Source organism: Lemur catta, chromosome 5 (genome assembly GCF_020740605.2).
Source record: "Lemur catta isolate mLemCat1 chromosome 5, mLemCat1.pri, whole genome shotgun sequence".
NCBI classification, from domain to species: Eukaryota; Metazoa; Chordata; class Mammalia; order Primates; family Lemuridae; genus Lemur; species Lemur catta.
The window spans coordinates 107,644,277-107,668,443 of record NC_059132.1 but is presented as its reverse complement, the minus strand read 5'-3'; the positions used below and the strand labels follow the sequence as shown (position 1 = coordinate 107,668,443).

At 34.2% G+C, this 24,167-nt stretch overlaps 1 protein-coding gene across 1 annotated transcript in view; it reads left to right on the top strand.

The window, feature by feature from the left end:
* Positions 1-4,091: 4,091 nt before the first annotated feature.
* Positions 4,092-24,167, top strand: part of WDR17 (WD repeat domain 17) — an 85,673-nt gene continuing 65,597 nt past the window's right edge. The window contains exon 1 of the mRNA XM_045552473.1: positions 4,092-4,333. The gene's annotated coding sequence lies outside the window, so the exon portion shown is untranslated. The remainder of the gene's footprint in view (positions 4,334-24,167) is intronic.

Genomic DNA, 24,167 nt, shown 5'->3' with positions numbered 1-24,167 from the left:
TCACATAATTTTCCTTCAGTCTGATGGGCTAATTACATACTATTGACATGTTTGAATAGCAACTGGGGAAAATTAATTTTCTGCCAAGGTCAAACAATAATTATTGAGATAAAATTTACATACAATGAAGTATGGGTTTGGCACAAAATGTGATGGTGATGGATTCAGAGTCAGTAGCTGAGGCCATCCATCCTTGGTGCTCCCCCCACAGCTGAATGTGAGTGGCACATTTTTAAGGGTATGAAAGATAGATAGGTAGGTAGATAGATAGAGTAGATGGATACATAGATGGTTTTGAAACACCTAGATTCAAAATGCATTAGTGTGTCACATATTTAGACAAATTTGAGTACTTTTTAGTGATGTGGTAGTAAATGTTTAATGACCAGCTCTCTGAAAAAAATGTGTACATATATGTATGTAAACAAGCTTATTATGAATTTTAATTGATATAGTGTGTTGCACACAATTTATATATAAAATACAATATGCCATATTCTTTATTTCATATTCCATATAGTTAATTGATATGCACAGAATTCTTTCATTGATTTTTGCCAAACTCTTATATTTGAAGCCAACTTATGGTTGCAATTGATAAATGAGTACAGTGCTGACACTAATGTTGATTGATATTTTCATGTTAATGAGTAAGATAAACACTAAACAATGAAGGCATTTATAGAAACTTCATTTGTTGTCATTGACCTAAGCAACTTCTTTGCAGAACTGGATAATGGTTTTTGAATATTGGAAGAACAGTTCCTCAATTTTTTGTATTATTTATAATGTAACAGTTATAGACATGCTTTCCAGTTGAATTGCATTATTAATAGTTTCTCCATTATTTTCTTTAGTTTATTCCAGAGACTGACAAACTATAGCCCCTAGGTCAAATTCAGCTTGCCTCCTGTTTTTGTAAATAAAGTTTTTTTACACAGCCACATTCATTCACTTATGCATTGTCCATGATGGCTTTCCACTACATAAAGGCTCTGTCACAACAGAGTTGAGTAGTTGTGACAGAGACTGTATGGCTTGCAAAGCCCAAAATATTTACTATCTAGGTCCTTACAGAAGGGTAATCCATTGACAAAAAGAAAAAAGGACAATTCCACTCTATGTATAATGTCTTATTTTTTTAAAAGATGACACGAATATAACAGAAACAAATTTTACTATAGATGTTTACTGTCCAATTCTCTGTGCTTTTCTGTTTAAATATTTTTATGATTTAAAAAAAGCTATAAGAATTCAATCAATATTGTCCTAGAGATATCTCAAATTTTCTGCAATTGTTAATTAATTTAAGCCATTTTGATACTGCTTTACTATATTTCATAACAGAAATGTTCATTTTTTATATATTTACCTTAGTCAATATTGTGGAAGTAGATTACATATTTATTTAAAAACAATTTTAATTTTAGAAGTGTTTTCACATACAGTAAATTTTTAAGTATTTCGTTTTCTATGTATTTACTGCACATCAGTTGGATAATTTTGTTGTTGCTGTTGTTATGCGTGTTTCTGCTCTCTTACCATTTTTACATTAAAAATAGCCTGAGGGCTTTTCATTTGTGTGAATCTAAAGTCATTTTGGCTAAATTTTCCTAAAATTTAGGTTTAAGAAGTTTATCCTGGTTGGTTTTTATTCAGAATATCCACTAAAGAGACATTTGCCACATTAACTTGCATTGAACATCATTTTCAAAGCCACTGCTTTCACAGAACCTGCTTAGCCTTGAAGATGAATTGAATGGAACCGTTTGGCTCCCCTAATCACTCTGCTTTTAAATTTAATCATGAAGAACTTCATGTACTGGGAGTGTGAAGAACTAATGATTGCCTTGAAACTGTCAGTCAGTCAAAGTGACTGATAATTTTTTTGTATGAGATGAGAGCATCACATTAAAAATTTGTTGAATAAAAGGATGAAAATCAGAGTAAAGAGATCTTTTCTTTAGAAATTATATTTTTTCTCTAGATCTAACTACAATTGTGATTCTTTAAATCTGTTCAAAACTAAGGAACCAAATCATGGTAAAGGAATGAGTACTGAAGTGGGAGACTGGGATAATGATATCAATTCTGCTGCTAATATGGTTGAAAATATATATTAATATTTATACATATATGACCATGGACATATTTTATACCTTTCCAGGCCTCAATACCTTCATCTTTAAATTGTGAGTACACAAGTTAATTTCAGATGTCTCATTCTATTTTATGTTTATCAACTGGATAGTTGGAGCAATTATTAATATGAGCAAACTAGATCGAAAAGATTTTTGTATCCAACCAATGGACCAACCTAGACATTTTGTCTTCAACAATTTTTTCTCTTCATGCACATTATTGATTATTGAGCACTGTACCTAGCAAATATCAATCATAAATGAAAATTATAGTCAATTTTCACATGAATGTTTCTTGTGATCTTTCTTCTTCACCACTCTTATTTTCATTGTCTGAATTCAGGCTAGCAGCATCTTTTTTCCATGAACTATTGAATTTTTCTCCTAAGGGATAATGTTTTTCATTTTTCTGCATCTTATGTACCTCCAACATTTCCAAAGTATCTTCCTTCAAGAAAAAGCACTCATTTTATAAACTTCAATGTCTTCCCTTGACTTAGAAATTAAAGTTTAACCTGTATGTGGAATTCTGTATCTTTCCTAACCCAGTTTTCTTATTTTTCTAGTTTAACCTTTTGCAAATTTCTATTTTCCTTTATATCCTTCATATTCCAATCCCAGAGAAGACAAAAAGTCAAAACTAGTTAAATCAATTGTTCATTTTCCCCACTTTGAGTTTTTGACAATGCTGTTCCTGGGGCATTAGAATGTCTTTTCCCCTTTCCTATCAGGTGCAGTTCTATTTATTTGCGAAGGCCCTGCTCAAATACCAATCTTAATGAAAGCTTCCATGAATACTCTGGAAGAAAAATTTCTCCCTCCCTCACCCGAAATCACCTCATAATACTTTTACGTAACCCTACTTTAGAACTTAACACACTGAATTATGTTTAACTGATCCCTTATACTTTATCTTGTAGATTATGTGCTAATATATTTATCCACTTATCCATCCCTCAACCATTTAATGAAGACCTGTTATCTGTCAGGCACTTTGTTAGAATACAGGGAACAGAGTTGTAAGAACTGACCCTATTGCTTAACAAGTTTATTGTTTATGTGGAGAATCAACTGTTAAGTGATTTTAATTTGCAAAACAAGATATTAAGGGCCGTCGTAGGCAATGGTCTCTGCAGAGAATACTTTGGAAGAAAAGAGGAATAAAATCTACTGGGGTAGGAATTATGTCCAGGGACTTTCTCTGGTTGGAGTGGTAGACCATTAATTTATTAACTATTCTAATTTATTAACTCTTCAGAGCCTGCGATATCATTAAAGCTCGATAAATCTTATTAAATACACTTTTTTTTCGAGTACGTAAAGGCTTATTTTCTCTGGTGCGTTGGATAAAGGTCACAGATAGTGAAGATATTTTAGAGATATGAAGAATTTAATAGGAATAACGGTACTAAACATTTCCCTTCAATCAGATTCCACAGGGAAAATGTCAGTTTTGCACACCGTGAAGGCAGGTAAATTAATCACACACAACTCGACTAATAGAAACAAATCCTCTTACCACGGAGGTCTCCCCCAGAGCCACCCGGGCCCCTGAGCCGGTCACGGAGCGCCGCGGAGACGGCATTCTGCGCTCAACTCTCATTGCGGGCGACGCTCAAGGCTAGCGCAGCCCAGCCCTGAGGAGGCTCCAGTCCCTCCGCAAAGCCCCTCAAGAAAGAGGGTGATTTACTTATTGTATATTTGACTCATTTTCCTAGAAAGTGCAGACTCAGTACGGAATGTGTTAGGTGGCGAGATGCCGGTGGGTCACAGTTTTCCACTACTTTCAGCCTGAAGCGTCCCTCAGCGCTCAGCAACGGCGTCTTCGGCACCGACTCCCCGTTGCCAGGTAACCACTTCTCCCTCAGCCAAGCCTCCAGAGGTCGAGAGCCGCTTCCGCCGCCCCCTCCCAGGCGCTCCAATCACCGACCAGAATGGCTGTCATGTGGCCCTCCGGGGCGGGACCTGGAGAGCCGCGCTCGCAGCCCCCTCCCCTCGGGCCTGGCGGTCGGACTAGCGGCGCCCGCCCCGCGGCCCCTCGGAGCGCGCCGGCCCGGCCGCCCCGCCCCTGGGAGCCCCGGCCCCGCCGGCGGGGAGGGCGGGGCGGGTCTGCGCGCGGGCGGCGCTCGCACTGAGGCCGCGCCGGCTTCAGCACCTTCCGCTGTCCGCCGCTGCGGCCGCGCCTCCTCCAGGTAAGGAGCCGGTGGGGCCGCGGGTGTGAGACCTGAGCTGGCTCGTCCTTGAAGAGGGCGATTCCTGAACTGCTGTGGCGTCGTGTGAGAGGGACTCTGCCCGCCCTGTGGTCCCCAACCAGGGTATGCGCGTCTCGCAGGGCTGTGCACACGATGGTGCCCAGAGGGATAATCTCTGAGTTTTAGAGTCACACACCTGCTTATTACAAGGCACAGCCAGCAGCCGACATCTATGTATCTGAGCTAGCGCTGTCCTGGAAGCTATGACCACTTCGAGAGGCATTGTTTTAGTTTTAGTTTTAACGTTATTAAGTATATGTATGTCTAGAGTCCAAATTGTTATTCTCGTCAGTGTGCCGGCCAGACACATCTATATATATTTATAACCTGGTTGCACCAAGAAAGCTTTGAGTAAAAAGGAAATTTGTTCCGGAAAAAAAGACAGTATTGGATGTAATGCAAGTGTGTGTTATGTGATAAGGAAATCATAAAATTAACAATCTTTCCTGTTCCCCTCCCCCCCAAACCAGGCTATTTTGCATGCAAAGATCAAAAGGAACAAAAAAAATTTAAGCTGACTTTTTAAATAGGTTAATTAAAAGCAATTGATTTCAATGAAATTTAGTGAAAAGTTTGATTATTGTCAAAAATAAGTCACATTTGTTTTATATATGTATATATATATCTTTAACAAGGTTTTTAAGAGAGACATTACATTTCTGAATCTTTCAGAAATACCGTTTAGAGAAAACTAACAAACAAAGCCAACAAGTTCCTTATAAAAAAGGTACAAAATAGAGTCAAAACTCAATAACATGTGATTATAATTGCCACTTTTAGCACTCATAACATTTCTGGGTTGCAAAAAAAAACAAAATAAATTAAAATAAATGTATGGGAATTTATAAACTTGAACTCCACAAGGATCTAAGCATTCTATGCATTTGTAGATTGATGAATTGCCTTATCACTACCTTGCTTGACAGGAGCTATGTTGGGCTGGTGATGATTCCAAATTCTATAGAAAAAGCAGTCTCATATCCTTTTGATTCTGCCTCACTGGCCTAAGTGTTTGAGAAAATGTAAATAGTTATATCTTACCTGCTTGAATGCAGGAGTCTGAGATAAGTGGTCTGACTACCTTTCCTTGTCTATGATTCAGTAAAATTTGGGGAAACATGCTTTAGTGGATTGTTTACAGATTAATGTTACAAATGATAATTTTAGGTCACTGCATTAAGAGTTACTGGGCTTATTGCATTAAGGGTTCCTTTGCAATGGCCTGTTGCAAAGGGTGTACATAGTAAAAACAAAAGCTCTTGAGTGAGCTCTACAAACTTACATTATGTAAAAATAACTGATTGAATTTTATTGTTTATGTTGATCTTTCTCCTGTTTATGTTAATAGAACTGCTTAAAGAACTGTGGGCATCCCTAAGGACAACATTAAATATACTTACTTGAAAGTTTTAAAATTACTTATTTTTTTAATAATTAAGTATTGTTATACTAATTTTTTTTCCCTGAGACAGGGTATTGCTCTGTCACCCAGACTAGAGTACAGTGGTATCATCATAGCTCACTGCAACCTCAAACTTCTGGGCTCAAACGATCCTCCTGCCTCAGCCTCCCGAGTAGCTGGGACTATAGGCATGCCTACCACCCCTGACAAATTTTTCTATTTTTTGTAGAGATGGGATCTTGCTCTTGCTCAGGCTGGTCTTGAACTCCTAACCTCAAGCAATCCTTCTGCCTAGGCTACCCAAAGTACTAGGATTACAGGCGTGAGCCACTGCACCAGGCTAGTGTACGGAAATTTTATGAGTTACCTATTAGTCACATAATAATTCCATATATTAGAAAGCCACAAATTAATTTAGCTTAGAAAAACAATGTTTTTAAATTCTTCTGCTCCCAGTAGAGGGACTACTAGGGCTCTTGTGTTTTCGTTGTTGCTATTTTCTAAAGACTCTACTGTGTAACCCTTAGCCTGGGGGTAGAGGGGCAGTGGCAGTTTTTAAATTAATAAGAGAAGTTTAAGAACAGTTTTATGTTTATTTTACCCTGGTGCTAGAAGTCCAACATGAATAATGAGGTTATCACTATTAATAAAGTATGTGCAAATTCTCCTGACTACCTACTTTTGTTTGCCTAAAAATTGTAATGAAGACTAAAATGAAATTCCAACAATTTTTAAGGATTAGTATTTTCTTTCTGTATTACAGAATTTGTTTGAAATTTGATGTATGTAAGAAAGGTAGCAGTTTATCAGATTACTGAATTATAATACTGAATAATTACAGTTTACCCAGCCACTCATGGTAATAATGTATATGCAAGCAATATTGTTACTTTCTACAACTGCTATATTATCTCATTCTGTATTTTGTATATCAGTTCCCTCTGACAGATTGAAATATTAAAGTGAAGTCATGTGGCCTCCCGTGTGTCTTCAGGAACAGAGATTTTATTGAAAGTATTTTAATTCCTAGAAATCATACTAGAAGATTGAGAAGAATTTCTTATTAACTCAGGCTCCTTCTTTTCTTTTGTATCAGAAACATATTAAACTAGGAATGAGGTGACACTTTTCCATACTCAAGACCATGCTTTGTTCTATGATAATAATGTGAAGATTATACTCTCACTGTTGTTGAGACTATTCCTTGGTGATTTGTGAGCAAGAAATTAGATGTGGATACCTGAAAAGAATTTTATAAATTCTCCAAAGAAGCTACTCAGTAGGGAAACGAAACCTAGAGGAAAACTGTTTTCTTATTTGAGTTTACTTAAAATGTTCAAGAAGGACTGAAGGACTTGTAACTTTGGTAGCAAAAAGTTTGGACCAACTTTGACCTATGCCTTTGTATATTGAAAGAAACAAATTCTATCTTAATTAGATTTTAAAAGTTTTAAAAGATTTTAAAAGTTCACATGGTAAAGCATGAGCTGTCACATTAGAAGACAGAGTTATTTATCTAACTTGATTTCAGTTTGTTAGATAAATATAATTGAGAAGAAATTCAAACATTTCAAATAGGCTAGACTTTGCCAAAAAAAAAAAAAACAGGATAACCTGTAACTGGAGCCACAGCTGGCACCTTACTTCCAGATATCACATTATTAACTGCTGGAGTGAAATAATTTTTTGTATATAATGATAAAGATCTTACTTTTTATTACTTTAAATGTACTTACAAAGCATGATTCAGTACACTAATTATCTTCTAAATTCTGAAATTCTACATTCTAATTTAAGAAATATACTATAGAAACAGGTGGTAATATCTTCTGTAATACAGTAAGTTAACACAGGAGTTAATTCATCAAAGGATAATTAATAATTATCATGTTCAGAGAAATTCTAGCAAAAGGTATAAGAAATAAATTTCCATGTATCAGTGAGGATGTTATAAGATTTAACACGTGGGCCAGATGCTGTGGTTCATACCTGTAATCCTAACACTTTGGGAGGCTGAGGCAGGAGGATCCTTTTGAGGCCAGGAGTTTGAGGTTGCAGTGAGCTATGATGATGCCACCATACTCTATCCCAGGCAACAGAATGAGATGAAACCCTGTCTCAAAAAAAAAAAAAAAAAAAAGCATTCAGTACTTGTTTATAGATTGAAATGTACAAAGATGGAGAACTCAAAATAGAAGTCTTCAAACAATTTTCCTTATGCTTAGGTTTGTTTTCTTCTTCCAGATTTTTGACACTTTAAGTTGTGAGCGTGTACCAGTATCCCAGGCAGGCTCATTTACAATGATGCATAATAACCTCAGGCTCTGACACTCAGCATTGAGCCGCCCCTCTGAAGAGCTACAAAATATATCACCAACATCATTTTCTCTTTTGTTATATTTCTTTAAGTGACTAAGTCAAAAAGTTTGAATAATTAAGGTTTAAGTCACTTTTACATTGTTAAAATAATTACGGTACATAATAAACAAGATGCATGTGTTTGGTCTCATAGGGAAAGTTTACTTAAAATATTAGTTAAGTATTTTCCTAAAATTTATATAATTTATTGATTTGCTTATTAATACAATCTAAGTTTTGCTGCAAAGTCTTTTGTGATTTGAGGTCTGGTTACCTTAGAAATTCTATATCACAATGCACCTCATGATATATAAGTATACACAGCCATCACACCTAAAATTAAGTGTTAAGAATATTAGAAATAAGATGCTTTTAGAAGTTATGTCTGAAGCCTAGATTACGGGTGCACGTAGGTAAAATTTTAAAGTCGGATACATTTATTTTCTAGGCTTTCTTCTACTTTGGTACTAGACTCCATCTATAGCACTGTTACTGAAAATGTACTTAGACCTGCACCATCGACATCTCCTGGGACATGCCAATTCTCAGACCACATCCTTACCAAATCAAAATTGCTGAGGGAAGGGCCCAAGAATCTGCATTTTAACAAGCCTCTAGTGATTCTCATGCAAGGCGGAGTTTGAGAAGTACTGACATAAGGTACATTATGCCATACAGACTCGGTGGCCTCGAGCTGATAATGTCTATGTACTATTCCACTTTTGAAGCTGTACTTGGGAATACCATAAACTACTAAATAAGTTAACTTATTCCTGAAAATACAGTAGTGAATATATTTTATTAACATTGATACTTCAATAGTAGCTTTTTGGACATAATGTCTCACCTTCATAATTAATTACATTAGTTTATGTTTAATGGAAATTTCATGTGGCTAAGAGCATAATTTGTGACAGGTGACCTAATACATATTAGGTTATTAAACATGAAATGTCTCATTTCAAATCAAAAGTATAGTTTATTATATCTCAAACAAGAAGCAGTACAATTAATCAAAGTATGCACATAAACTATCAACACAGTTTTGCCATCTTAGCAGTAGCTTGTTTATGCCAGCACCGAAGAAGCCTAGAGAGTGAGTGGTGATGAAATTGAGAAAGGCATTTTCCACAGATTGTTGAGAATTGAATATTTTTCCTTGAAGAAATGGTGCAAAGCCTGGTAGAAGTTGTAGTCAGTTGGTGCAATGTCTGGTGAATACCGTGGATGACAGAGAATTTCCAAGTCCAGCCTCTGTAGTTGAGCAGCATTGTTTATGTGACACGTGGTCCAGCATTGCCTTGCAAGAGGATTGGGCTGTCTCCATTGACCAATCTCAGCTGCTTAATTGCAGGCATTCTCATCATTTCATCCAATTGGTTGCAGTAGACATCCCCTGTAATGGATCGACCAGATTTCATGAAGCTATAGGAGATAATACCAGTGCTGGACCACCGAACAAACACCATTAGCTTTTTTTGATAAATATTCAGTTTGGGCTGTGTCTCAGCACTTCATCTTTATCCAGCCATTGTGCCAAATGCTTGCAATTGTCAAAAAGAATCCATTTTTTGTCGTACATAATAATACAGTGTAAAAATGGTTCACCTTTATGTTGTGAAAGCAAAGAAAGGCAAGCTTCAAGATGACTTCTCTTCTGATGCACATTTAATTCATGCGGTACCCATCTATCCAGCTTCTTTACCTTGATGATTTGTTTCAAATGGTCCAATATTGTTGGAATAGTAATGTCAAACCTTATTGCTAACTCATGCGTAGGTTGAGATGGATTCGCTTCCACTACAGCTTTCAGCTAATCATTATCCACCTTGGTCTCAGATTGTCCACGTGGCTCATTTTCAAAATTAAAATCACCAGAACTTCTCAAACCATTGAGGTACTGTGCGTTCATTAGCCATATCCTTCCCAAACACTTCATTGATATTTCAAGCTGTCTGTGATGCATTGGTTCTACAAGGGAACTCATATTCGAAAATAACGTGAATTTTTGACTTATCTATGGTTTCACAGAAATTGCTCTTAAAAAATTCAAAAGATAATCACAAGTCCCAAAGCGTGTTTGAAAGACTGAGGATGTACCTTCGCAATAAATATAAAACAGGAAGTGTCAAAGTGAAATGTCAGAGATTTCAGCTGCCAAGCTTAGTATTTAAGGAAATTGGATATTTCATACTTAATAACCTAATGTATTATCCAGAATAGGAATGATCATGTAATTTGTCATTCAAATTGGGACACTTTGGGGAATGACAATAGGTCCTATTGATAATGAAGCTGGAAATTTTTTTTAACAAACTGGAATTTATGGTCACTGTCTTGAGTTCCCCTAGAAACTGACTCTGATACAGAGGTTTGAGTTTTGGCACCTAGATAAATCTACTTCCAGGATTCAAATCCATATAATTTTCATTTTGGTGGTTAAAATGTAGGAAAGCATTAAAATAAATATATGTAGATGGATGATGACAATAACTGGATTCACCTTTCCAAATTTTTGAGTCAGTGTCTTGTTCTTCTGATACACAGTACTTTATCTTACATATAACTTCTGTGTTTTACTGACCCAGATGTAATTTATACTGGTATAAGTGGTCATTTTGCAAGCTGTAACTAGAACTGCCATAATGACCTTATTCTTTTCTACTTGCTACCTAATCTAGTATTTTAATCTAAGCTAATACGGTGCTTGTGACCTATTTTATCATCTAAGCTTTTAAGAACATCATGATTTGACGTATATTGGGAATGCTTAGATAAAATGCCCTACGAAGCATGTAAAAGGTAAAATCAGAAATGATAGAAATTTAAGAGCTTAATCTCGGTCAGTAGACTATACCAGTGGCAGTTTTCCTACTAACTCGTCTTTACCATCATTGAACTAGGTCAGTCGTTTTTAAGCCCTACTTATGCATGTAAATATTCTGGGGTTGATGTTAAAAAGCTCCACCCTAAGATATTGATTTATTAGATTTGGGGTGTGATACAGAAATCTGAATTTTTAGCAAGTTTCTGGGTTAATTCTAATGCAGAAGACCTGAGAACCACACTTTGAGGTATACTGATTAATTGATCTTTAAAATCCTATTTGTCCTTGATAATTTATGACTCCCCATATCACAATGAGAATAGTGGTCATTTAGAATAATGAATACTGGACATAGGAAGATCTCAAGTTAGTGGCCCAATAACTGATTTTTAAAAATTTTCCTCCAATTTTCTACATTTTTCAAATGTTTTCCAAACAGTAAGCACATATTGATTATATAATGAGAAAAATATTGTTTGCATAGCTCTGAGCATATAGTATATCTAAATTTTAAACACTGATATTCCAATAAGATTTTTTAGGGTTTTGTTTTTTGATTTTTAGTAATAAAGGCAATACATTTCTATTAAAGAAAATTTACACTATTCAGAAGAGTGCAAAGGTGTGCTTAACAAAACTACCTAGAATCTTTGCTTCCTGGTATTTCTATAACCCACTCAAAAATAGCCAACTATTTACCTTGTGATGTATATTCCTTTTGTTTTAATATTTGTATGTATATAAATTTTTAAATACAGAAACATAACTTTTAAACATAAATTTTTAAATATAGTAACATGCCATTTAAATTAACTACATAAACTTTTCAAACCATTGATTTATAATCACCCTTTGCATATTATGTAAGATGTTTTTTATATATGGTCATATATTTTTATCCAGGTTTTCTCTTTCAAATTTGTTTATGGTGTATTTTAACTTAAAAATTAAACTTTAAGATTTTGGTTTTTTAAATTATAAAAATGACTTTGAATCAATTTCTCTGTAATATTTTGAGTCAATTTCTCCCTAAATATCAAGAAATAAATTGTGTATTGATTGATTACCTTTGTAAAATGAGAAATTTAGCATACCTTTTTTTTCTTCTTTTCTTTCATTAAACCCAATATCTGGGAAAACAGTCTGATTTTTAGGGTTTCTTTTTTTTTGATCCAATTTCTCTCTCTGTCACCTGGGCTAGAGTGGTGCAGTGGTGTCTTCATAGCTCACTGCAACCTCAAACTCCCGGGTTTAAACGATCCTCCTGCCTCAGCCTCCCAAGTAGCTGGGACTACAGGCATGCACACTGCCATGCCTGGCTAATTTTTATGTTTTTATAGTGACAGGATTCTTGCTCTTGCTCAGCCTGGTCTCCAACTCCTGACCTCAAGTGATTCTCCCGCCTTGGCCTCCCAAAGTGCTAGGGTTACAGGCATGAACCACCAAGCCCAGCCTTTGAACATTCTCAAATATGTCTTTTGGGGAACATAAATACCCATTGCTGTTGACTATACAGTTAGGAGTGGAAATGCTGGTCATAGGGTGTATATTTGTTCAACTTCAGAGGATTCTGCCAATGAGTTGTCCAAAGTGGTTGTTCCAGTGTACATTCCCATGATCAGTATAGGAGAGTTTCAGTTATTCCACATCATAGCCAACCTATGATATTGTGCAACTTAGCCTTAATGTTGTGGGAGGCCAAGGGAGGGCATTAATGAGGGATCCACTCCCATGACGCAAATACCTCCCATTTGGCCCCCACCTCCAACATAGTGATTAAATTTCGATGTGAGGTTTGGTGGGGGAGGGAGAAACATGTAAACCCTAGCAATAAATTTGTAATAATATTGTTCTATATGTCAATTTTTTCCCTTTGTTGTTTACATTTTTTGTGTCTTATATAATGAATCTTTTTCTATTCCCAGAAAAGATATTATCATTAGTTTTCTTTTAACACTTTAAAATTTTATCTTACATATGTGGATTTTCAATCTCTCTCTTTTTGAATTATGGTGATTGGTGTCAAGATATTTATATATTTTTTTCATAAGCATATTCAGTTACCCAAAAGTGTTTATTGAAAGGGCTCTTCTTTTCCTTAGTGCACTCATTATCACCTTTATCATCAATCAGTTAACAGTAGATGAAGGGATCCATTCTAGACTCATATTCTATTCCATTAGTCATTTTGTGTATCTTTGCGTCAATACCACACTGTCTTAATTATTATAGCTTTATAATTGGCATTTCTAGCTAGTAATATAAACTTTCAGCTTGTTTGTATAAAACCTTATCTTCTTCAAAACTGCCTTGGCTATTCTTGGCCATTTTCATTTTCATATGCAGTTTAGAATTAGCTTGTCAATTTTCACACACACAAAAAAAATATGCTGGAGTTTTGGTTAGAACTCCATTAAATCTGTAAATTAATTTTGAGAGAATTTACACCTTTGCAACATTAAATGTTCTCATCCATTAATATGGTATCTATTTACTTTTTAATATTTAATGTATGAGAGATATTGCTCTGTAATTTTCTCTCTCATGAAGTATTTTTCAGGCTTGGGTAGGATAAAAAGTATTGAGAAGTGATTCCTTTTATTAATACGATATTCTCAAAGTGTTTGTGTAATGTTTCTTCCTGAAGTGTTTTTAAGAAATCACCAGTGAAACATCTGGGCCTGGGGAATTGTGTATGGAAAAAGTTTTATATGTAGACTCATTCATATTCATATTTAGGCTATATATATTTTCTTATTTTATCAATTTTGGTAACTTATATTTTTTGAGGAATTTGTCCATTCATCTAAGTTATCCAGTATATTGGTGTAAAAGTGGTCACAGTATTATTTTATTCATTTTTTTATGTCAGTAGGTTCTATATTGATATCTTTTTTCCTTTCTGATATTGATATTTGTACTTTTTCTATTGCTTTCTTGATCAGTCCTCTAGGAGTTGATCTAAAGGAACCAGCATTTGGTTTAGTTGATTTTTTTCTATCGTGTTTGTAAACCATTTCATTGCTTTCTCCTTTTTTGAAATGATTTTCTTTTCTACATTTTTAAGGTTTGATTTGCTTTTCTTTTTTCAGCTTGTTGAGATAGAAACTTAAATCTTTGATTTTTTTCTTTTTTTTCCTTTTCTATTAGAAAAAATAATGTATAATTAAGGCTATAATCCTCCCCCACAAAGCATTGCTTTAGTGGCAACCCATAAATTTTTATGTGTTTTGACTTTGCTATTTAGTGCTAAATATTTTTTTACTTCCATTTTTATTTCTTCTTTGATATAAAGATTATTTAGAACTGTATTGTTTAATTTCCAGACAGGTGTGGATTTTCTAGTTATGCTTCTTATTGATCTTGGACTTAATTCCATCATGACCAGAAGACATACTCTGAATAATTTCAGTATTTTGAAAATCAGATAAAAGGGTGTTTGTTTTACTCCTTCTCCACTGTTCCCAGAAGGGAAGGTGTTTGTTTCTTCTCTCCCCACAGCTGAAGGATTTTGCTCCATATGAAAGGATTCAGGGACACATGTAGTTTTCATGCCTGTCTACCATCAAGTGCCAGTTGTCTTCTATATGTCTGAGCTACTGAGGGGAACTCGCTCTGATCCTCCCCCAGTCTTTCTTCTAAGTACAGTTGAAGCCTACGAAGAAGGCAAATGAGTGTAAACTCAACTTGTGACTGAGACCTCCAGTTATTCTAAACTGATATTTTGGTTCACATTTTGCCTTTTGGACTTAGTTACACTTTTATCTGATTTTTTCTTACTGCCTTTTATGACAGTCACCTCTTTTTACCATGCTCTGTCAAGCATGAAAAGATTAGTACGTCTTGTCTCTTCTCAGTGGGGCTCATCACTCTTTGGAATTCCTTGATTGCTTGGCAACCTCAACTCTTTAATGTATTCAAGAAAAGTTATGATTTTTAGAGTATCCTTTCTTTTTCTCATTGTAGGATGTGAGTAATGTTTGTAGCTTCCAACATTATAAGTTGAAGCAAGCATAAATCCTGATTTTTGTATTTTTGATGATTATTTAATGTTAGCTTCCTCCAGGGGGAATATGCTTTTGCTTTTAGAAGGTATTAGGGCAGGGCTGTGATATAGTTTGGATGTTTGTCCCCTAAACCTCATGTTGAAATTTGATCCCCAGTGTTTGAGGGGACTAATGGGAGATATATAGGTCATAGGTACAGATCACTCTATTAATTTACACAAGAGCTGATTTTTTAAAAAGAGCCTGGCACCTCCCTCCCATCTCTCTCTTGCTTCCTCTCTTACCATGTGATCTCTGCATATGCCAGCTCGTCTACCCCTTCTGCCATGAGTGGAAGCAGTCTTGATGTTCTCACCAGATGCAGATGTTGGTACCGTGCTTCTCCTACAGCCTGCATAATTGTGAGACCAAAAAAACCCTTTTCTTTAAAAATTACCCAGCCTCGGGTATTCCTTTTTAGCAACATAAATGACTAAGACAAGTAGATAACCTTAATCCAATTATTGAATTAATTTTTAATCCCTCAGTATTTGTGAAGGATGGCCTATTTCCATTCCTTCCTCATTCTTAAGCTGTAGACCCAGATGGTCCTCACTGAATGGACATCATTATCAGGTCATGTTTTCCTTGGCAGCATCTGAACTCCAGTTTTTGCTCCTTTGGCCCTATGAGATTACCAAAAACTCTTCTTAGCTTCTCAGTATTTCAGCTACTACTTTTATATAAGTATATTCTCTTGGGGGAAAAGTGAACAAAAAAACCCACAAAACAGTAGTGATATATTGTTCATGACATCTACCTTCCAGTAATTCTGATCCCTCAAATGGAGTATCTGTTCATAGTAAGAGTAGAAAGACAGGTGATCCTGGATCTCTAGCAACTTGCCAACTAATGCCTTCAGCATGAGGAACACTTAGGCTGCCCGAGTCTCTTTCACAACCCCTTCCCCTCTCCCTCAGCCCACCCAACCATGATTCTAGACAGGACCAATATGGATACATGAGAGAAAATGATTTCAAAGAATGTCATATATTTTATACTTGATTCTACCCTTTGGACAAATGATAGCCTGTGTTTATTTTACATGTTCATCTAGTTAGGAAGTTTTAAATTAGTATTACTGTGTTATAAGATAGAAGAGACAAGGACTAAGATATTAAAAACTACAGATAATATAGTAGTTAAAAAGATATAACCTGGAGGAAAAAAAGGATAGTCTGCAAATACCCAATTTCAGAGGATTAAGCCAATATCTTTGTCTGAGATATCAGGTAAAACTGGTTGGAAAAATCTACATGTAGAATCAAAGCAGAAAAGACTACTATCAAGCTTTAGAGAATAGGCAAAAAAAAAAAATGTCATTTTACTTGGTTAAGAATTTTAACCAGGTATGAGTGAATAAAATGATTGTTGAGTTTAGGGAGAAAGAGCAGGAATAAACATTTTAGAATCTGGTACAAATAGATTCACATAAAATTACAACAGAGTATTTTTAGTATTTTCAATTTTAGGACAGGGACTGCCCACCCTGTATCTTAATTTTAATTCCTGTATTTATAGTTGGTTGTTAATGACTGGTAGATATGACCAGCTTCTTTCTCAGAGTGAGAGCAGGGTCCTACTTTATTTGTTTAAAATTACTTGTCTAGCCTAGGTAGTCCTAACAGTTCTCATACAAAGAATTACAAAGCGCTACTTGAAAAAAGGAGAGGAATAACAAAATGGAAACATCACATTTTTGTGTGAATGGGTCACATAGTGTAGGCCAATATATTTTCCTCATTGTAAGAAGACTTATCTTAATTATTTTTCAATGATTATTAGAGATAGAAAAAAACCATGAGATAACTCAGGTTTTTAAATATATATTAGTATATCTTGCTATATTTAGTTAACTTTAAAAAATCTTGTATTTTATTGTATTTTGCTATAAGATAAAAATTGTCATAACACCTATAACTCTTATCAATCTTGCTTATTTCCTATAGTCATTAGACCTCAATTTCTGAATGTAGGCAAAGTAATAATGTTAATTTAGCTAACTAATCTTCATGGAATGTGCATGTGTTCCTGAGTTCAAGAGTACTGGCTCTCAATTTCTAGGAATGGTGTATCAGTTAGCTAATGCCACAGAAATACTTTGTTGCAAAGCACTCCAAAACTCAGTGAAATATAACAGTAAGTATTTATTATGCTCACAAGTATAATACAGCAGGTTCCACATCTGGGGATTCAACCAACCATGCCTTAAAAATATTTTTTAAAAATTAAAAAATAAAAATACAACAACAACAATAGTGCAACTTAAAACAATACAGTATAAGAACTATTTACATTGCAAAGGAAAGCCTCTTCCAAGGGCCTGTTAATCTCTCTCTAAGGGCCTGAATGCAAAATACTGTTTATACCAAGGAGTCATATTTTTGGGTGAAATTTCCTGAGCTCCTTCAGTAACAAGAACTCTCTTACCATAGGTAGTAAAAACTTTCTTCCAAAAGTGAGTACAACTAAAATGAAATTAAATTTATGCAATTTTGACTCTGTTGAACATATTGGCACTGTACTGAGTGATGCGGTGTCTTTAAACTTTTTCAGGCATTTAGATGATTAGCAGTCAGCTAACTGTAAATGATTTAACTTTCAAGTATGGAGCTGGAAGCAAACAGAAATACAGGATTGCCTTTGTCATTGTACACATTTTAAGCTAAAAGCTTTCTATATCCAGCTTTATGTCCGATTCCTGAGGTTGAAAATAGAACTGGTCTTCTTCCTATTTTGTGATTACTCTGGATTCCTTGTTTTTAACGTGGTAACTTTTAGAAATCATTTGCCTGTTTTCATGTAAAAGTTAAGTCTAAGATTTTTTTAGAATGTACACTGAAAGTCTCAAATATTTAATGTAGCATTGTCTGGGACTATCCAACAACATAATTATTATTTGATTTTTTTCTTATTTGAACATAAGCTTAGATTTTCCAACTTAGTATTCTTTTAACAGATACTATTATTTGTAAAATATTAAAATAGTTTCAGCTGAAATAGTATTCACATTTTGTACTAACATCATGCCATGAAGATTTTGGTAAATCTTGTTTGGTTGAAACACATTGTTGTTACTTTAGGTGCTGACTATTCTGATGCCGAGTTTCCAATTGCCTTGATTAAAGTAGAAACAATCTATGGCTTGGATGACTTACATTTCATATTGGTTTGAGCAAGATGATTGGTATGAAGGACTACAAAGAGTAAGATATATTTATGTTGTAATTATAATTTCCTGTAATTTTGTTTCCTGCTTTGTTGCTCATACAGTTGTATTTCTGTGTTATTTATATTGTGGACATTTTTGCATTGCAAAATTCTGAGGATGAATAAGTCACTTAATTGCTAGGTTTTAAAGCAGAGGTAAGAATATAATATATAAGGATAATTATAATTATATATTGAAGAAAAGATATTATTTTCATATCTTGATTTTAGATGAATTCTTAGTAAGGTTTTTAGGAAGTCTTTTAGGCTTTAAATATAAAACAGCATTTTATATAATGAGATTAATATATGCAAATAGCAATAATTTCAAGTGTTTCACATAAAAGCATTTAATGAAATAGAATGTAAATGTATGCTAATATTATTTGTTAAATAATATTATAAAATAAAATGAAAAATAATCTGAAGAAGAGTACCCTGTTGCGATCTGATAAAATTTTAGGTGATTAATTATGTTTCAAGAGGAATTGTATTGTTACTATGGCAACTTTTGCCTAGTATTTTGAAAATAGTATTCAGATCTATTATTGCAATAGCAGATTTAAAATGTACCCTGTCAAAATGGTTTTAGTTTAGTATAATATATTATTTCTCTTTTCTTTGATTATTTTCACCTTTTTAATGGAGGATTTCTTAATTATTTAAATGAAGACAATTTGTAGATTTGTGGATTTTTATTTTTATTGATTAGTGGAACAAAAGACCCAGAATATCTTCCTGCAGTTTGATGACATTTTCCCCATTGTTGTTCAAGGAACTATGCTACTAAAGATGTGCAGTACTTTATTTTTCTTCCATCTTTTTGAGATTCCTATTTTAATCACACTGTCAGTGTTTTACTTTTAGTTATAAATACTCAGCAGTGTAAAGTCTCATGGGCTTTTTCTGATACATTTTTTTTAAGCTGTGAAACAAGCTTGTAAACATCTCTGGACCCAGTGAATATCTAAGTGGAGAGTAATACTCATATTGTAAATCCTAAAGCGTTCTTCAGAAAAGAGGTTGATAGTTAAAATGAGTAGCTTTCCTTCCTGAATTCCAGCCTTAGCCATAGACGATGGAAATATTTCAGTTTATGAGTTTAATAGTAGCACTCCAAGCCCCACTCTCACACACACACACACACACACACACACACACACACACACTACAATGCCAGCATCCTTGTTTGAATTGTGTGAGTGCATTTTAGATGTAATAACAATTACATTTCTTATGTTTTGAATTATAAGAGTTTTTTTTAAAGTGTATCGATATTTTTTTTTAATAGGAGGGGATAGGGATTATAGTCTAATTTGGGAGGCAAGGTGAATTTTTTTTCTTGTTTTTTTTTTTTTTTTTGCTTTCTTTTAGTTTTGAAATTTAAAATTAATTTTCTGACTACCAAGAAAGAAAGGTGAATTTTAAAAAACATACTTTTTACTAAAATAGATGTTTCTTTAAAGTGACTTTAGAGCATCTCATAGAGATTATGGGTATTCAAAATCTTGCCCTCCTGGCCTTTTAGTACTACGATGGGCATTTGTAAATGAATTCCTAGTTCTGAAACATATTAAAGAGTAGCTATATTTAAATATATATATATATTTTGACCCTAAAATTACCATATCATCTTTATGAGTTGGAGCTCCTGGTTCAAGTTTTGACCAGTTCTTACGAGGACATAGATGAAAACAAAAAATCTTATTCTAAATGAAGAAAATTGGCACATGAATATTGACTGTAATTTCTTTCAAAAATCTAGCTTACTACTTTTCAGGTTATTTGTAAAGGCATATATAGCCTGTATAATCAGCATTCAGCATATCAGATTTTTTTTTATTTCAGGAAATTATGGGGCTACAAACATTTTGGTAACATGTTATGACTTTTCCACATCCCAACCATGATTTGAGACGTGCCCTTTCCCCCACTACAATGCTCACCTCACCGCGCCCATTAGTTGTGAGTTTACCCACCCCCAAACCCCTATCCCCAAAGAATATTACTACTGTGTGAGCATATCAGATTTTTAAGAGTTGTTTTTAAATGTTTATAAGAAAAGTTGAATTTTTGAGTTAAAAATTGTAAATTAGAAGTGTAGGGTTTGAAAAATCACAAGTGTAAATTTGATATTTAGAGCACTAACATTGCATTTATATTTTGACACAGTTAGTATTTATGACAAATGTATGTGTTTATATAAATCCATAGATATATAAACTTGATTTTAATTTAGTTTTATAATTTTGCTTTTGCTAGTATTGTAACTGTATTACCAATATTTTGTTTTATTATGATTATTCCATATCATAATAATCTTCATATTCAAAAGTAAGCTTTATTACTTGTACAAAATTAATATAGATATACTCCTATCACAATTTTTTCAACAATTCGTTCACTTACTGTACAAAGCATCTTTACCACATATTCCCTATTGGATCTGAGAGTAAATTTAGTGTAATTATTTTTTGTATATATTTTATATGCTATAAGATTGAAACCAAGAGTAGAATTTAGATTAAAAAATAAAAATAATATCACTGCAAAGGCTGTAGTTGTCAGGTTGCTAGCACTGTCAGTTGCACATGGGGTGATAACAATATTCAGGCTTTCTTCCTGAATCCATTATAAATCTGCATTATTCAGTGAGCTAAAACCTTCAGTACTTCATTGGTAAAGTGTGTGCGTTGTTTCTGGGCCAAAAACATTCTATTTTCTGGAGCAACAAATATTTGAAAAAGACATGAAAATGTTAAGTGATTCACATAAAAATGAAACATATTCTAAAGTAAGGACAATAAAGGCTTGGTAGTATTTGTCTGACGTATGTTACCTGTCACAATCAAATATGTTTATTTACCTTTATATGTGACATGTTTTATAAGATTTATATTTAAAATATAAATATATATTTTGAAATGGATCTTCAGTTGAATATTTTCTATTTTCAGTAATGCAGAATTATTAATTGGGCAAACATTCATGCTGGCTACACAGATTAAAAAAAGCTTCTGGACATTTTGTTTTATCTCCTTGGCAACCATGGAGGATACATAAATATTATATGTATTTCATAATCCTTTTGAAAAATAATCTAGAAGTTTCTAATACTAGTAGTTCTTTGAATATATAATCCAGTTTTTTAAATTCAGTAGTATTTATATATTTAATGATATATGATATATTTTTGTATTTTAATCAGAATCATAGATTTTTAAAAATACTATTTATTATATTCATAGCTGGCCTGGACAAGTTATTTGACTCTAAATTTTAGAAGGATATAAATTGTTGTACCCTTCAGACCTGTAAAAGCTATTTCAGAACGAAGGCATACCAAATTTTATGTCAACATAAAAATTCTTATATTATCTAATTTTGGAAAATAAAAATAATAAATCAATGTATACTGTTAGCTAAAGTACAAGTGTTTTGGCATAAATTTAGAAGTAATTTTTTGGTTTTAATAAATAAAAAGTTAGCAGAGAGATTGCTTGTTTTCAGTTCTGTGTGTAAGGAGCTTAGGAAGTTGCTACTCGATTCTAACAACAAATGAACAGCTGAACAAAATGAAAAATCAACAACTCTTCTTAGATCCATTAGAGATGTGAAGTCACAGGGCAAACCATTGTCCCCCAAATTAGAGAGATAGACAGACAGTTATGTGAGAATCACAACTTACCAGAGCAGAAATCTATGAGCAGAAACTTCTCTGGGAACCATTGCCAGAATAGGAAAACCTGAACTGGAATTGATGAATTGATGTAGGGACAATTTGGACAAGTCTGAGAGATGAAAACCTCAGGAGGACCCAGTAATGGGGGAGCCCCATGCTTTTTTTTTTTAGTTTTATTTCTAGAGGCTCAACCAGGTGCTCACAGTGAATACTGGAGAAAAATCTTCTTGATTCTAGCAGGAGGAGAGGAAAATGAACCATTTGAATTACACTAGGGCATTCCATTCTTCTTAACAAGACCTACCCTCAGAAGAAACTATTTTATCAGAACCTAACATGCTGGGGTTTTATAAGAACCTAACTTTACTATGGGTGAAGAAAAATGCCCAATTTGGGCCTGCTCTAGCCTTCCACACTGGGAAGGGGAATGCACAACTCCTTGATCCCCTCCAGCCATCCTGTCCCACCTGAGGGAGGGGGGCTGAGAAGCACTGATCGGGGGTGCAGGCTCACCAAAAGACTGAACTCTAATCATAGGACTACAGAATGCCTACCCTACCCCCATATCTTACCACTGCATTGCTAAAAGCCTATTTAAAGCACTTTATGTAGTTCATCTTGTCCACCTTTCACATAAAATTATGAGGCATATTAAAAGGCAAAAAACACAGTTTGAAGAGACATAACATGCATCAGAGTCAGATATGGCAGAAATGTCAGTATTATCAGGTATGAGAAAAATACAATTGATACGCAAGCACTTTAATGAAAAACATAGACAACATGTAAGACCAGATGAATAATGTAAGCAGAGAGATGGACATTCTAAGAAAGAATCAAAAGGGAGTACTAGAAACTAAAAACAGTGTAACAGAAATGAAAAAAGTCTTTGATAGGCTGCTTAGTAGACTGAACATGGCTGAGGAAAGAATCCCTGAACTTGAGGATATTACTGTAGAAACTTCTAAAACTGAAAAGAGAAAAAAGACTGAAAAAAAAAAGAATAGAATATCCACAAACAGTGGGACAACTGTAAAAGGTATAATATATCTATAATTGGAATACTAGAATGAGAAGAAAAACAGGACTAGAATCCAATATTTGAAGCAATAATGACAGAAAATTTACCCAAATTAATATTAGACACCAAACCACAGATCTAGGAATGCCAGAGAACATCAAGTGACAAAAAAATTATCAAATTCAAACTTTAGAAAATCAAAACTAAAGAAAAATATTAAAATAAGTTAAAGGGGGAGGAAACCTTACCTGTAAAGGAACAAGGATAAAAATTACATCTGACTTCTCAGAGACCATGCAATCAAGAGTAGAGTGAAAATATTTAAAGTATTGAGAGAAAAAACCCACCAACCTAGAATGCTACACCCTGCAAAATTATGCTTCAAGAGTAAAAGAGAAATAAAGACTTTTTCAGATAAACAAAAATTGAGGAAATGTCTTGTCAGTGGACATGTATGGCAAGAAATGTTAAAAAGTTCTGCAGAAGAAAGGAAAATGATATAAACTCTTATTTACATTAAGAAAGGAAGAACATCAGAGAGTGAATAGATGAAGATGAAATGAAAACTTTTATTTTTCTTGTTCTCACTTAACAGATAGCTTGTTAAAAATAGTAACAATATATTCAATTATATATGCTTATGTAAAATATATGATCATGTATACTTATATAAAAGTGAAATGAATGACAGCAATGATATAAGGGATGAGAGGGAGAAATTAGGAAATTTCCTTTTGTTATAAGGTATTTGTACTATCCCTGAAGCAGCACTGTATACTGTTATTTGAATGTGGACTAGGATTTAGTTGTAATTATATATTGCAAACTCTAGGGAAACCACTCAAAAAAGTAAACAAAGAAGTATAATTGGGCCGGGCGCGGTGGCTCACGCCTGTAATCCTAGCACTCTGGGAGGCCAAGGCAGGTGGATCGCTCGAGGTCAGGAGTTCGAGACCAGCTTGAGTAAGAGTGAGACCTCGTCTCTACTAAAAATAGAAAGAAATGATCTGGCCAACTAAAAATATATATAGAAAAAACTAGCCGGGCATGGTGGCGCATGCCTGTAGTCCCAGCTACTCGGGAGGCTGAGGCAGTAGGATCGCTTAAGCCCAGGACTTTGAGGTTGCTGTGAGCTAGGCTGACGCCACGGCACTCACTCTAGCCCAGGCAACAGACCAAGACACTGTCTCAAAAATAAAAAAATTAAAAATTAAACAATTAAAAAATT